The following is a 14,136-nucleotide window of genomic DNA, read 5'->3' as shown; positions in this document are numbered from 1 at the left end:
AACTAAAATAAGTAAATAAATTTGAGTGCACTCCTTTAGGGAAATTTTCTTTTCTTAAGTTTCTCTTTCTACCCAAATTATTTTTTTAACTTGGCTTAGTTTAATGATTGAACTCTATTAATTTAATAATTTTTCAATTGTTGTCTCATATTTTCATAGATATTGGAGTTATGTTATTTATTAGTTTCTGGAAAAAATATCATTTATATCATATATAACAATATTAGATAGGAGAAATAAAAAATAAAATAAAGTAATGATCATTTTGGGTGATTGAAATAGATTTCAAAGAAGACAAATAGAGGTGGGGGTTGATTTGTTTGAATTTCATTGCTTATTTTATGATAAATTTGACTTAAATTAACATAACTAAATAGATATTGAGATAATTTTAACTTAATTTAGTGCAACTAACATCGTTAAAGGAAGCTCTTCGAAGTCTCTCGGGGAGTCTTCATGAAGACTCACAGGTCTCTCAAAGACTAAAAAGGGGGGCCATTTTAGGGTTCCTTTTTTGGGCTTTCTTTGTTTATCCTTTTAGTGTGGGCAATTTTGGTACATGAATAATTTGAAATATAAAGTTAAAAGGTTACCTTTTTGAATTTATATGAATACTAAGAAATCATAAAAGTGAATTTAATTTATTTACTAGTAAATAACTTTTATTCAGTTTTTAAAATTAGAAAAAAAATCACAATATTTGTCAAATCATTTCTTCATTTTTATTTTCTAATAAAATAGAAAATACATAATAGTTAAAAAATAAGTAAAAGAATAGGAAGCCTAATGAAGACAATTGTTAATAACACAAAAATGTCTTGGTTGAACATTTCAAATCTTAATAATTTAATTCTCACTCTAAACATTGGATCGAGGTCCATGTCATTCTTAAATTAGATTATTTATTTCAATATGATCCGATCTGATTTTTTGATTTAGACCAATAATTAAATAGTTAGGGTGCGTTTGATAGGCATGAAAAATGAAGGTAGAATTCATTTTCCACATAAATTCTAAGAAATTCTATCAAACATTGGAGAGTGTGTGTTAGGTTGAACTCAGGGGTAATTTGGTCATTTAATAATTCTGTAAAGCTATCTGTACACCCCCTTCTATACAAATAGCTTTATCCAGTTTTATTTGGTCTTGTTAAGGCACGGGGTTTGGATAAATCTTATTATGAAACTATTAGTTATCTCTCTTATAATTCAAACCAATGCTACTCAAAATATTAAAACAATCATTATATTACGGTAACAAAATTAGATCTTAAATACTTATTAGTGATTTGCTTTCCTAACTCAATTTGAATTTGATTTCATGAATTGAAATTCGATTTATTAATCAAACTAGTTGGTTAGAATTTGTTTTGGAATTCATTTAGAATATGATTAAAATCAGTTTTTGCCCCAATTAATTTTTTAAAAAATCAGTTATCCCCGACTGTGGTGCTGTCCATTAGTGTTTGAAAGTTCCACTTGCTCATTTATTCCAGCGGGTGACAATTAAATTTCATTAATTGATGGTAGTTGATTAACTTTGACATGCAATAATTTTGGTCCCCATGGTGCTTTGTGGGGTTTCTATGTATCTTAGTGTATTGTATCCCATCTTATCCTATCCCATGAATCAAACATGCATTTAAAAAGCATTCGTGAACAAAAATTAAAGAATTAGTATTACATTGTCCATCAGTAGTAAATCCTTTGATGCATTGCTGGAAAGATGATCAGACTGGCCAGATGCCTTTAAGGCCCCTTTTGTTATGGTCTTTTTGGTTCTTTGTTTCTCGTGCTGTCCTCTACCTTCTTCGTGAAGAAGCTGGTAGATCATATCTTCAGCAGCACCAGGCCAGGAGTCGATCTCCATCAAAATATGGTAAACGAGCTGCAGTGACCTTAGCCTTGTATTCGCCCATGAATATAAAGAAACGACCATATAAATAATAAATTAGTCAAATCCACCACCATGTTCTCTTTTGAAGCTTTTTTAAACATTGATAAATACGTAAAATGAAAAGAAATTCATTCAAAAAAAATAAAAATATATCTGGAAGTTATTTGGCTCGCCATTCTCTTAGTCTATCATATTTTAGTGTTTTTTGAATCTTTAGATGGCAATAGAAAATATCGTCTTCACCCTTCAGTGGAGAGCAAGCCCATATGTAGCAACTTTTGGGAAACCACATTTCTTGCAATATTCTAGATATCCAATCTGGGAAAAGCAATACTGATGATGAAGATGACAATAAAAAAGTCAGGAGAAATACAAATTGCATGAATCCGAAAAAATATATTTCATGATAAACAAATGAACTGTGTTAAATTCAATATTTTATACGATTTTTAAGTGACGGTGTAGCTGTCACAATGAATAAACTTGAGATTACGAGTTTGAACCTTCTATGTACTTTTAGTGTGGCCAATTTTGGTACATAAATAATTTGAAATGTAAAGTTAAAAGGTTACTTTTTTGGTACATGAATTTATATGAATATTAAGAAATCATAAAAATGAATTTAATTTATTTACTAGTAAATAACTTTTATTCAGTTTTTAAAATTAGAAAAAAAATTGGAAGATAACTAGTTTGATTAAATCCCTCTCCACACTTTCCCTAGGATGAAACAATTTTAGTGGGCCTATCCCTACTTCTGTAGGGAACTCGAGCAACCTCAAAATTTTGTATCTTCACACAAATGAACTTTCTAGTCCCATTCCTCAAGAAATTTGGATGTTAAAGTCTCTCAATATCCTTGTACTCGAAAAAAACAAACTCATTGGTTCAATCCCAACTTCAATAGGGAATTTAACCAGTTTAACCACTTTATACCTTTATACAAACAAGCTTTCAGGATCAATTCCTCAAGAAATTGGGATGGTTAAATCCTTCTCCACACTTTCCCTAGGATGGAACAATTTTAGTGGGCCTATCCCTACTTTTATATGGAACTTGAGCAACCTCAAAAATTTGCTTCTTCACACAAATGAATTTTCTGGTCCCATTCCTCAAGAAATTGGGATGTTAAAGTCTCTCAATATCCTTGACCTCAGCCAAACAACCTCACTGGTTCAATCCCAACTTCAATAGCGAATTTGAGAAATTTAACCACTTTGTACCTCTTTGAAAATAATCTATCAGGATGTATCCCTTCCACCATTGGGAGCTTAAATAACCTCAAAGAGTTATGCCTGTATTTGAATCAATTATCTGGTGCCATACCTCTCGAGTTAGGAAATCTAAGTTCCCTTAATGATTTGAGATTATTTTGGAATTAACTCAATGGCTCTATTCCTCTTGGATTGGACAAGCTTACACATTTAAAGACATTTCAAATTTCCAATAACAAACTCATTGGTCATCTACCCCAAAATATATGCCTTGATGTATCATTGACAGTCGTAACTGCATCAGGGAACAACTTCATAGGTTATGTCCCAAAAAGCTTGAGAAATTGCAAGTACTTGCATCGAGTTAGACTGGAAAACAACCAACTCCAAGGAAATATACAAGAAGATTTTGCTGTACTCCCAAACTTGGTTTACATGGATTTGAGTTATAATCATTTCACAGGAGAGCTTTCTAAAAATTGGGGAAAGAGCAAGAATTTGACTTTTCTAAAGATCTCCAATAACAAAATCAGTGGAAAAATACCATTTGAGTTGGGTGGGGCAACCCAATTACAATATCTTAACCTCTCTTCAAATCATCTAGTAGGAGGTATCCCAAAAAATTTGGGAAGTTGGGAAAATTGTACAACCTTATTTTAAGTGGTAACAAATTCTCAGGTTACATTCCAACTGAAGTCAGAAGGTTGTCTGAATTGCAATGCCTTGATTTGGCAGCAAACAATCTTGAAGGGCCAATTCCAAGGGAGGTATCAAAGTGTGCAAAGTTACAGACTTTGAATTTGGCTGAGAATCTACTTATAGGTAGCATTCCAATTGAAATAAGAAAATTAAAGTCTCTTGAAAGCCTTGATCTTGGAAACAACATGTTGACTGGTGAAATACCACAAGAGATTGGGGGAATGCAAATGTTGCAAAATCTAAATCTCTCCCACAATAGGCTTTTTGGTTCCATCCCATCATCTTTCACCAATGGACTACCAAGTCTAACATCGGTTGATATATCTTACAATCACTTAAAGGGTCCTTTTCCAAGCACCAAAGCCTTTAAAGAAGCTCCAATTGAAAATTACAAAAATAATGATGGTTTGTGCGGAAATAAGATAGGCTTGATACCTTGCTTGCCTAGAATAAGCAATGCGACCAAAGCCAAAAAGTTAAAGAAAGTCATGTTTTGTTTGGTAATCCCTATTGTGAGCACTATATTTCTTTTACTTGTGGTTGTGGTTTCTTTCAAGTTTTGAGAAAAAGTGCAACAAATAGGGAGAACGAGCTCCAAGGAATAGATTGTACAAATTTGTTTGAAGTATGGAGCTATGATGGAAAATTGGTGCATAAACACATCATGGAAGCAATTGAACACTTTAATGACAAGTATTGCATTGGTCAAGGAAGATGTGGCATTATTTATAAAGCTGAGTTGCCAAATGGTTTGATTGTTGCCGTGAAAAAGGTCCATTCTTTAGAAGATGAAAATTTTGCTCATTTAAAAAGCTTTGAGAATGAGATTCGTGCCCTCTTAGAGGTTTGACATCGTAACATCATAAAATTTCATGGTTTTTGTTTGAATCCACGACATTCATTTTTGGTTTATGAGTTTTTGGAAGGAGGAAGCTTAGAAAAGGTATTAGGAAATGAAGATGAAGCTTTGAAGTTTGAGTGGAGTAACAGGGCGAATGTCATTAAAGGTGTAGCAAGTGGTTTGTGTTACATGCACAATGAATGTTCACCTTCATTGATTCATCGGGATATATCAACCAAGAATGTTTTACTTGACTCATAATATGTTGCTCACATATTTGATTTTGGCACTGCTAAGCTTTTAAAGCTACAGTCCTCCAATTGAACTTCATTTGCAGGAACCGTTGGATATGCTGCTCCAGGTATAACCATTATCTTTTTTTTTCCCCCTAATTATTTACATATTTCAAAGATTGATTAATTTACCGAAATGCACCTATCTATCCAACACAATCCTAATGTCATGGATATTGAGATGCACTTACAAATAGAAGACAACAGTCAATAGTAATTCTTTATTAAGAGGCTTAAGGTTAGCAATCCGCTTCTAAAATTGTTGTATGCTCTTACATTTAACTTTAAGTTTTGTTTATACATCTGTAATTTAAATTTGACATGTTCCCATTTCTTAATTGTGAAAAAAGAAGTAAAATAAAATAATTTGGTGAATTTAGCCATAAATAATTTAATTTTTTAAGTAAAAAAGTAGTCTAGTTAAATACTCAAATTTTAAAAAGTGCTAATTTCATACTTATCACGAGTTAACCATTAATTTGACTACAGTGGTTAACAATAGGTATAAAGTTGGGACAATTTTAAAAATTAAACTACTCAACTTATCTAAAAAGAAAAATGATAGGTATTAAACTAGATATTGATATATACTAGGGAGACAAGTTGGCATTTTGTTTAAGATGAAAAAGAAAAAAAAATAATGAGATTTTTGGAAAAAAGCATATGCTAGTATGTATTGACTATGAAGAAAAATTTTCTTATGCAAATCAAGTTTAGTTGATCAAACAAGTTGGATACTTGACTAGTTGACATTCTTAATCTATTTAACTAGATGGTCTTACTCAACTTTAAGTTTACCATGTTGAATATAGGAATTTAGAGGATTCGTATGTAGTATTTTTTTAATTCCTTTTTTTTATATGTATCTCTCTTTACAGAACTTGCTTACACAATGGAAGTGAATGATAAGTTGGATGTTTATAGTTTTGGAGTCTTAACTTTAGAGGTGTTAATGGGAAAGCACCCAGGCGAATTCATCTCGTCCCTTTATTTTGCATCCTCTTCCTCATTATCACCACTCATTATGGATGACATATTGTTGAAAGATATATTAGACAATCGCATCCCACCACCTGAGAATCCAATGACAGAAGAAGTTGTTAGTATTGCAAGGCTAGCATTTGCTTGCTTGAATACTAATCCACAATGTAGACCATCTATGCAGCAAGTTGCTTCTGAGCTATCAAGGAAGAGGCCATCTATGCAAAGTACATTCCAAATGGTTACTCTTAAACAACTCCTTGATTGATATCAATTGTATTATTTGTCCTTAAAATTTAAATTTTCTTCTTATAATATATTTTTATTATATGCCTTTCAAACACATAGTTTAGAGACACTTCTTTTTATTTTGTCTTTTCTTTTTGTCTCTAAGTGTACTTGAAATATATTATTATACTTACTGCAATGCCCCGCTTTCCCGGGCGTGTTATAACTTAGGACAAATTTGGGATAATAATTTTTTTCTTTCAAATTTGAAGCTAAATCATATCATTCCTCATATCTATCCCGAAATTTCCATTTATTTGTCTCGAAATAGAATCATCTTACACATCTATTGTGGAAGCTAGAATCAAACCTTATATCTTAACATTAATCATAAATCAATTCTTACATCCTCATTAATCATAAATAAGGTTATACATCATCATTCTTTCAAAACATCCAGAATTCAAAGTAGCAGAATTTAAATACATGGGCTACATTACATACATTACATTCATCATTCATTTCATCATGCACTTTGCTAAGTGCCATTTCATGTCTCATTCATCCTCGTTTCTGCTACAATCTCAATCTGGAACGTTTGAATATTTTAGGGGCAAATCCCAAGTTAAATGATGAATCATCTAAGTAAGGGTATAATAAATATTTTTCGTACATGAATGCAAAATCCAAAATGTCATTTCCATATCTTTTTGGTTTGAGTCGACCGCACCCAACTGCTGCTCCCCATTTTTATAGCCTCCTTACCAGGGCGAGGTGAATGGGTGCACCCTTGGCAAAGTAGCAATACCAGTCCTAATCTCAAACCCAACATGCGATGCATGATCAATAATATTATTGTGAACATTTGCATATTTCATTATCAATACATGTAAATGCAATCTATATGATATATTCACATCAAGGCATGACAACATGATAAAATTATTTACTTAAAGTCGGGTTTTGAGTTGAACCACTTACAAACCAAGCATTTTTTATAAAGCTAAATTCAGTTGGGAAATATCACTTACCTTCTCAAGCTTATCGGGCTATCTCGATATTTGAGCCTTGCCTCGAAATTTGTGCATCACCTTGATTTGCGTGCCAACTTCAAAGTTCGCACAAGTCACTTCAACTTTAAGGTTCGAAACATCCTAATCACCATATTTATTTAAATAAGTATTAAAAACCTATTTTCCATAATTTCTTGCATTTTCTTTATTTTTCTCTCTATTTCTTCCTATTTTTCCTCAATAAATCCAAACTAAATATTTTTCAAATATTTCACTTTGACAATTCATAAAATAATATTCCTGAATTTCTAAAATTTTCTACAGAATTTTACTTATCTTAACTTAGCCTCTCAAGCTTCCTCGGTATGAGTGTCATATCCTCGAAACGCATACCCGAATAATTTACTTGACTTGGCATGCTCCTCTAGTTCCAAATAAATTCCTAGAACGATTCGAGATTTTTCTGGGAATTCTTCTCAATTTTTTTCTATTTTTTTTCTTCCCTTTCTTTTTCTTTTTTTCCTTTTTCTTTTCTTTTCTTTTTTCTTTTTCTTTCTTCTTCTCCTATTCATCTTCTTCCTCCTCTATTCTTCGCACAAACACTTGCCTGCAACTCCCACACGCACAGTGCACACCAGTTGCGTCCACTCGCCTCTCGCCTTCGCTGCCTCCAGCTGCCACCACAGCCAGCACCTCTGTCGCCGATCGCCTCCCCTGCTCCATGCGTCCAGCTTCCATTGCGGCCGCTTCCACCACTGCCATGGCCGCCGATCGTGGCTGCTGCGAGCTAGCTGCTTGCGGCCATGGATGCCCCAGCTCTCCCTCTTGATCTTCTTCTCTATCTCGGTCATGCTCAGCCTAAGCTTTCTTTCTCAATCTCTCTTCCCTCAATTTGCTTTGTTGCCTCTCAATCGGCTAAAGTCACTGCCAATTTATAGGCAGTGATGGCTTGAGCTCCATGCAAAAAACATATATATATATCACAACACATTATGACTCAATCAAATTTTCTACAAAAATCCTTCCAAAGTCTTCTCAAGTCTCGCTGCCAATTTCTCCAACTTGCTGCAGGGTATGGCATGGAAGAGACAGAGGCATGGCCTCCATGACCGCACACGGATGAATAACTATACATATATATAATTATATATTATACTAAATTATACATTTAAACCTCACATTTCATCCTAAATTCATTAGGACAATTCCTTAATTGCAATTACATCCTCAAACACTAAATTAGATTGCATTCTGATATTGAAAATCCAAAATTAATAATTCAAAGCTTTCAAAACTTAGTTGAAAATGACGATTTCGCCCCAGTGTCCTCACCGGGCTATTGTTTCATCTCGAAACTGCTGAAGGGTTGTGTCTTGCGAAAAACCGAAGCCCCTTAAAGCTTTCGTTGACTTCCCGGAAGTCCCCTACAACAATTTAGTTTTGTAGCCTAAATGGTAGCTGCATTTTAAATGTATCAAAAATCATTCCCGATCCGATTTCTTTCGATGCCATAAATCCTATCTCGAAATGCTCGTCAATACCATATCATTTTCCTTAAACAATTTCACTTCGAGGCATTTCTTGCAGTCAATTCGGTACTTATAACTACAATCAAGCCAATTTTTCAGTATTCTAAACTTACTTAAATTACATGGCAATCTCACAAAAATATGGGTTCTTACACTTACTTTTTATACATTGATCATAACTTTATATCTAGCTTAAATGCAAATTAAATGCTTAAATAATTGTAGAAATCAACATTTTGAAAAATAAATCGAATATCAAACTAGAAATGTGAGAAGTTCAGATTCGACTCAGGTGTAACTATGGTTAAATTGCAATTGTAACGACCCATTAGGGGGTTTAGACGTTTTCAGGTATTTTATTTTGGGATTCAGAAAGTTTTGCTTTAATTAATAGAGGGTTGAAAATATTTTTCTTTGGAATGAAGAGTAAGTGGAAATGAGAATTTGGTAGCCCATCTAAGTGGGATCCAAAAATGTGGGGAAAGTCCAAATAAATTGGGCCATTGAGAATATGTGTTTAAAATTTTTAATTATATTATGAATGGTCTTGGATGATGAAAATTTATTTGGGTTAGTGAGGCATGGGCTGAGCCCAATTGAGAAATGAAATTTGAAACTTTTGAAAGAAAATCATAATAAATTAAATGGGCCAGCAAATGTCAAAAGTGCCCTTGGTCTTTCTTTTAATCGTTGTAAAGGTGAAAGGCAATTAGGTCATTTCGACCAAGTTGCAGGTGCAAACTGTGCATTTCCCTCTTCATGCTTCATCTGCATCAGTGACCTTTCTCCTATGCGTACTCTCATTTCCCATCTGAAACAACTTTTTTCTTAATCAACATTCTTCTTCTTCGTTGTTCATTCGCTACTGCTACATTGCTGTTGTTTTTCTTCTTCTTCATTACTGTGGCAGAGTAAGTTAAGTGGAAGAGGCTGGTGGTGTTCTTCTTGGATTTCATCTTCATCAGGGAAATTCTTCTAGCACTTTCACTTATTTTCAATGCGAGCTCTCTTATATATATATATTCTGTATTTCAATGCAAGCTTCCTTGATTTTTACTTCCTTCTTTAACTTTCTGCAAGTTCCCTTCGTTCATTCTTTCTTCATTCCTACAAGTTCTTTTATGTATCTTCTTATATCCTTGTGCAAGCTAGCCTATATCTTCTTCTCCTAATACGATTGATGTGTACATGTTGGCTCGCTATGTTCATTTTAGCTCACTGTGTTCAACCTTTTGTTTCTGTATCTCTTTGTGGGTCTCCCTGTGGTCTCGAAATGGGGTTTGTTTTCACCTCAAGCTTTCTTCGTGAATGGCATTTTATATAGCTAGGTGAGGAAAAGAACCTCTGCTCGTTCTGCATCCAAAGAAGTAGTGTTAAATGTATATATATATATGTGTATATCATATCCGAATGAGCTCGCTATTCCAAATGCCTTTTATATTTATATGTGCTATGTCAGAATGTAAAATGCCAAGTCATCTGCCACTCATTCGAACGATTCTATTGAGGTATTCGGATGTCCCACACAAATAGCAAAATCCTCAACTAAAAATATATAATGTTCGTCTATATATGAGACCTACTTATAAATACACATATACATACATGCATAACGAGCTGTTACCCCTCATTGATTTGAAAAGCTTATCCGAGCCATGCTCTGCTTAGCCAATCCACCTTATTCATGCTTAAACAGTCATTCGAATGCTCCTGTTCTATTCGGTCAACCCACTTATATATATATATATATACACGTTCAACTTCATTTCTATTCTAGCGAGCTCTTTCTTAGGTCTTCCCTCTAGTTCTTTCCACGAGCTCTTTCTAAGCTCTCTCCGTAAGCCTTTGGCCGTAAGTCTCTTTTCGCGAACTCATGACCTTGAGCTCTCTCCGTAAGCTATGAACTCATGACCTCGAGCTTTTCTCAAGCTCTTCCCATAAGCCTTGACCGCAAGCTCTCTCGAGCTCTTTTCGTGAAGCTTTGCCAGCGAGCTCATCCCGAGCTTTTCCCATAAGCCCTTGATTTCGAGCTCTCTACTCACACCCCATCCATTTACATTAAGTAAATGTTTTCATTTTCTTTAATTTATATTTTACCTTTCATTTACTTTAATACATAAATGTAAATAAGAAAGTACCCCCTATTTGATTTCAATAAAAATATCAAAAAAATCAAAAATCCATAACAATAAAGAAATAGAATTTTGGTTTTAGTACAAACTCAATAATTTGCGATTTTACCACCCTTGAAATACATAGCTTCTGTTTCTTGAAAAATTCATTAAAAATCATTCTTATAACAATGAATGTTAGTTATCAAAATACCGAGAGTTAGTTTTTCAAAATGAAGATATTTACAAAAATATGTTCTAGTTGGTCCTTCACCTTAGAAAAATTTTAGATTTATTTTGACCAACAATTTCGCATGGTGTGGTCAATCTGATTGCATGGGGACTAATCATGAATTTGAGTTATGAGTACGAATACAAGTAAATACATACTGTCACTGGTTAAATGAAATCACAACAATCATATGATTGGAAAAATAGTTATTAAATTTATAGTACTCCTCAGCTGGTGAATCGAGATTAATATTAAATAACATCTCTAAAAAATTATTCCTGTGTTATAAATTACATCAAGCATTTCTGTGTCATAAATTGTGTCTTCAATGTGGTAATGTCATGAAGTAAGATATGTTGAATTTATCTGATGATGGAAAAATACCCGGTATAAGTAAGCGATGTTGAAAGTATGAATATCACGGAAACAAGAATTTAAATACATGTGGTTAGCAAATGCATACACGTTCATGTTACATATATATATGTTTTACACACCTATTATTTTGCACGGAGGGAGAAATAGTACCCTAGAGCACCTGGCGAGGGACGAGGTGGCCATAGCCCGGCAGGTTGGCTTTATATTTATTTGTGAGATTTTATTAAAATTATGCACTTTTGCATGCATCGATTTATGACTTGAGAGCCAGAGAGATTGATATTGATAATGAAATGATGCACTCTTGCATATGTTGAATGATGGCTTGCGAGCCTGTGAGAATTGATAATGACATTGAAAGTTTATGCACATTTTCATAGTGATACATGGTGACATGATATATTAAGTTGAATTGATAAATTCATGAATTATGAATCTTGTATATAATTGTGGAGTCGTTGATTACTCTTGGTGTCATCGTGTTCTTGGATCCTATATATTGTTCATTGTTTCTCGAACTTGCTGAGCCTTGTGGCTCACTTGATCTTCTTTGCCATTTCAAGTAAAAGAAAGTCTATTATTGGGGGCGAGTCCAGTAGGACTTTAGCCAAGGGATAGTGGTGTACGGAGACGCGTCCCAACTTCAAAGATCCTAGTTAGTGATTTAGTGAGGTTTATAGTGATGAGGATTTGTTATGTTTATTGGCATTTGAGCCTCTTATTATTTTGTATGGCCATCGAGACTAGAGTCATGAGATTTTGAAAATGTAATTAAATCTTATTTAAATTTTCGCTGTTAGAAATGAAATGAGTTGTTATTTGAGTTCAGTTTTGTTCTGTATCATCTCTGTAATGATCTTCTTTCAAGTATCCTATGCTAAGCGGGATTATTTGGAAGCGGGCTTTACAATTTTGGTATCAGAGTATAAGTTAGGAGTAAAGGGAGTCTCTATACCCCTAGGAGTGATAGGTAGAGTTAGGACTATGTCTAGTAGTCCAAAATTTAGAAGTGTAATAGAATAATGTCCAAAAATGGCTAGGAATGAGAAAAAAATGGGTGCTTGTGGCAAGAAGCCCCTGACTCGAGGTCAAGGTTAGAACACCTCCTTATATGCACATATATATATATGTAAGTATTCTTGTCATCCCATAGGAATGGCTAGAAGGGTATTAGTAATGAGGCGTATGTGTTCCAATTATGGTGCTTAGGGAAGAATGGTCTACTTTGTAAGGGATTTGACACTGGACCTTGTGTGCAGATTTTGGGAACACCTTAGCATGGATTCTGGAGAATCGAGATGGTGGATGCTAGACCCAAGTCTTGGGGAACTAGATTTGCTTTGGCATCGCTAGGAGAAAGAGCTACTCTTGGTACGTGGAGGAAGGCAACGAGAGGATGAGCCTGTGGTGAGTTATCTGGACTGAGTGGAAACAATATTTCAGTTGAGTACACGTGAACCCCTGCGGGGCCTTCTAGATAAGAAAGTCTTGTTCACAAGGAAGTTCATGAATGAAGCATGGGGACAACTTACTAGAGTTCTAATGATGGATATGCATCTTCGGTTCCATTATGATGATTTTGCTGGTGTGGTGAGGCAGCAAGCAGAGCTATGGAAACCTTGTTAGACCCTACCTTATGACTCGGCCGAAGGCAAGACCGTTTGTGGGGAAATCTCGTCAGAGGCCGTGGAATGGGGACCGACTTATCAGAGGAAGGAAACTACAGGACCTAAATTAAGTGCAGGTAGCGATGGATACCTAGATTACTTAGCAGATGAGGCAATGTCCCATGCTGTTGGGGATGAGGAAAGCACTGCATAGTGAGGGTGCTGCTATAGTCTTTAATAGTAAGGGTAAGGGTTTGTTGCTCTAATTGGGAATGTAATGGTAAAGTGCTTTTATGACTATGTAACTTTTGGGAGACACATGTGTGTAAGATGTGACTAACTATGACGTGGAATGGGAAGTTTAAGTGGTCCGACCCGGGAAAATTTAATGGGCGTTCATCATTTCAATTCACATAAATATATGTATATGTACAAAAGGAGAACAAATGACATGGAAACAAGTTGCATTACAATTCTAAGGAGTTTAAATTACAGGAAATTTGAGGAATGGCTATAAATTTGAACCTGGGTATTGTGTATTGTTGAATTTAAGATAAGTGATCAAGTTAGTTAAATGAAAGAAAAACGAGCTGATAGGTTTAAGGATGCACGGTGAGGAAGTTGCCGCAAAATACAATGGAGATAAAACTCGAAAGTTGTCTATATATGAAATTTAAGGATGTGCAATGTGGATAATAGATAAGGGAGAAGCCTCGAGCGAAGGCGATAAATGGTTAAATATCTAAGAAAGCTATATGGAAAAGGGGTATAGGGCCCTAGATGGATCAAGCTGCTAGAACCTGAAATGTGAGCATCCAAGGCTTAATAGTTAAGGGTTTAAGTCGCCTAAGGGATTCTTTTGGTGGGGATAGTATTGATGTATTTTCGACGTAAGCTTTCCCCATGATGTTGGATTGGATAGCTTATATTCTTAGTTGACGGGTATGTATTGGAGCAAGCACAACCTAAGGGTGTTATGTTAATTCTCGAGGCCTTAAAAAGGAAAGGACCACTCTCATGAGAAATGGGGCTTAAGGAATTGAAAGTCATTAAATTATTATCATGGGCTAATGGACGTGGCATATGGACAAAATAATTGTAATCAAAGAGGTGT

Source organism: Diospyros lotus, chromosome 11 (assembly GCF_014633365.1).
Source record: "Diospyros lotus cultivar Yz01 chromosome 11, ASM1463336v1, whole genome shotgun sequence".
NCBI classification, from domain to species: Eukaryota; Viridiplantae; Streptophyta; class Magnoliopsida; order Ericales; family Ebenaceae; genus Diospyros; species Diospyros lotus.
This window is presented reverse-complemented; position numbering follows the sequence as displayed.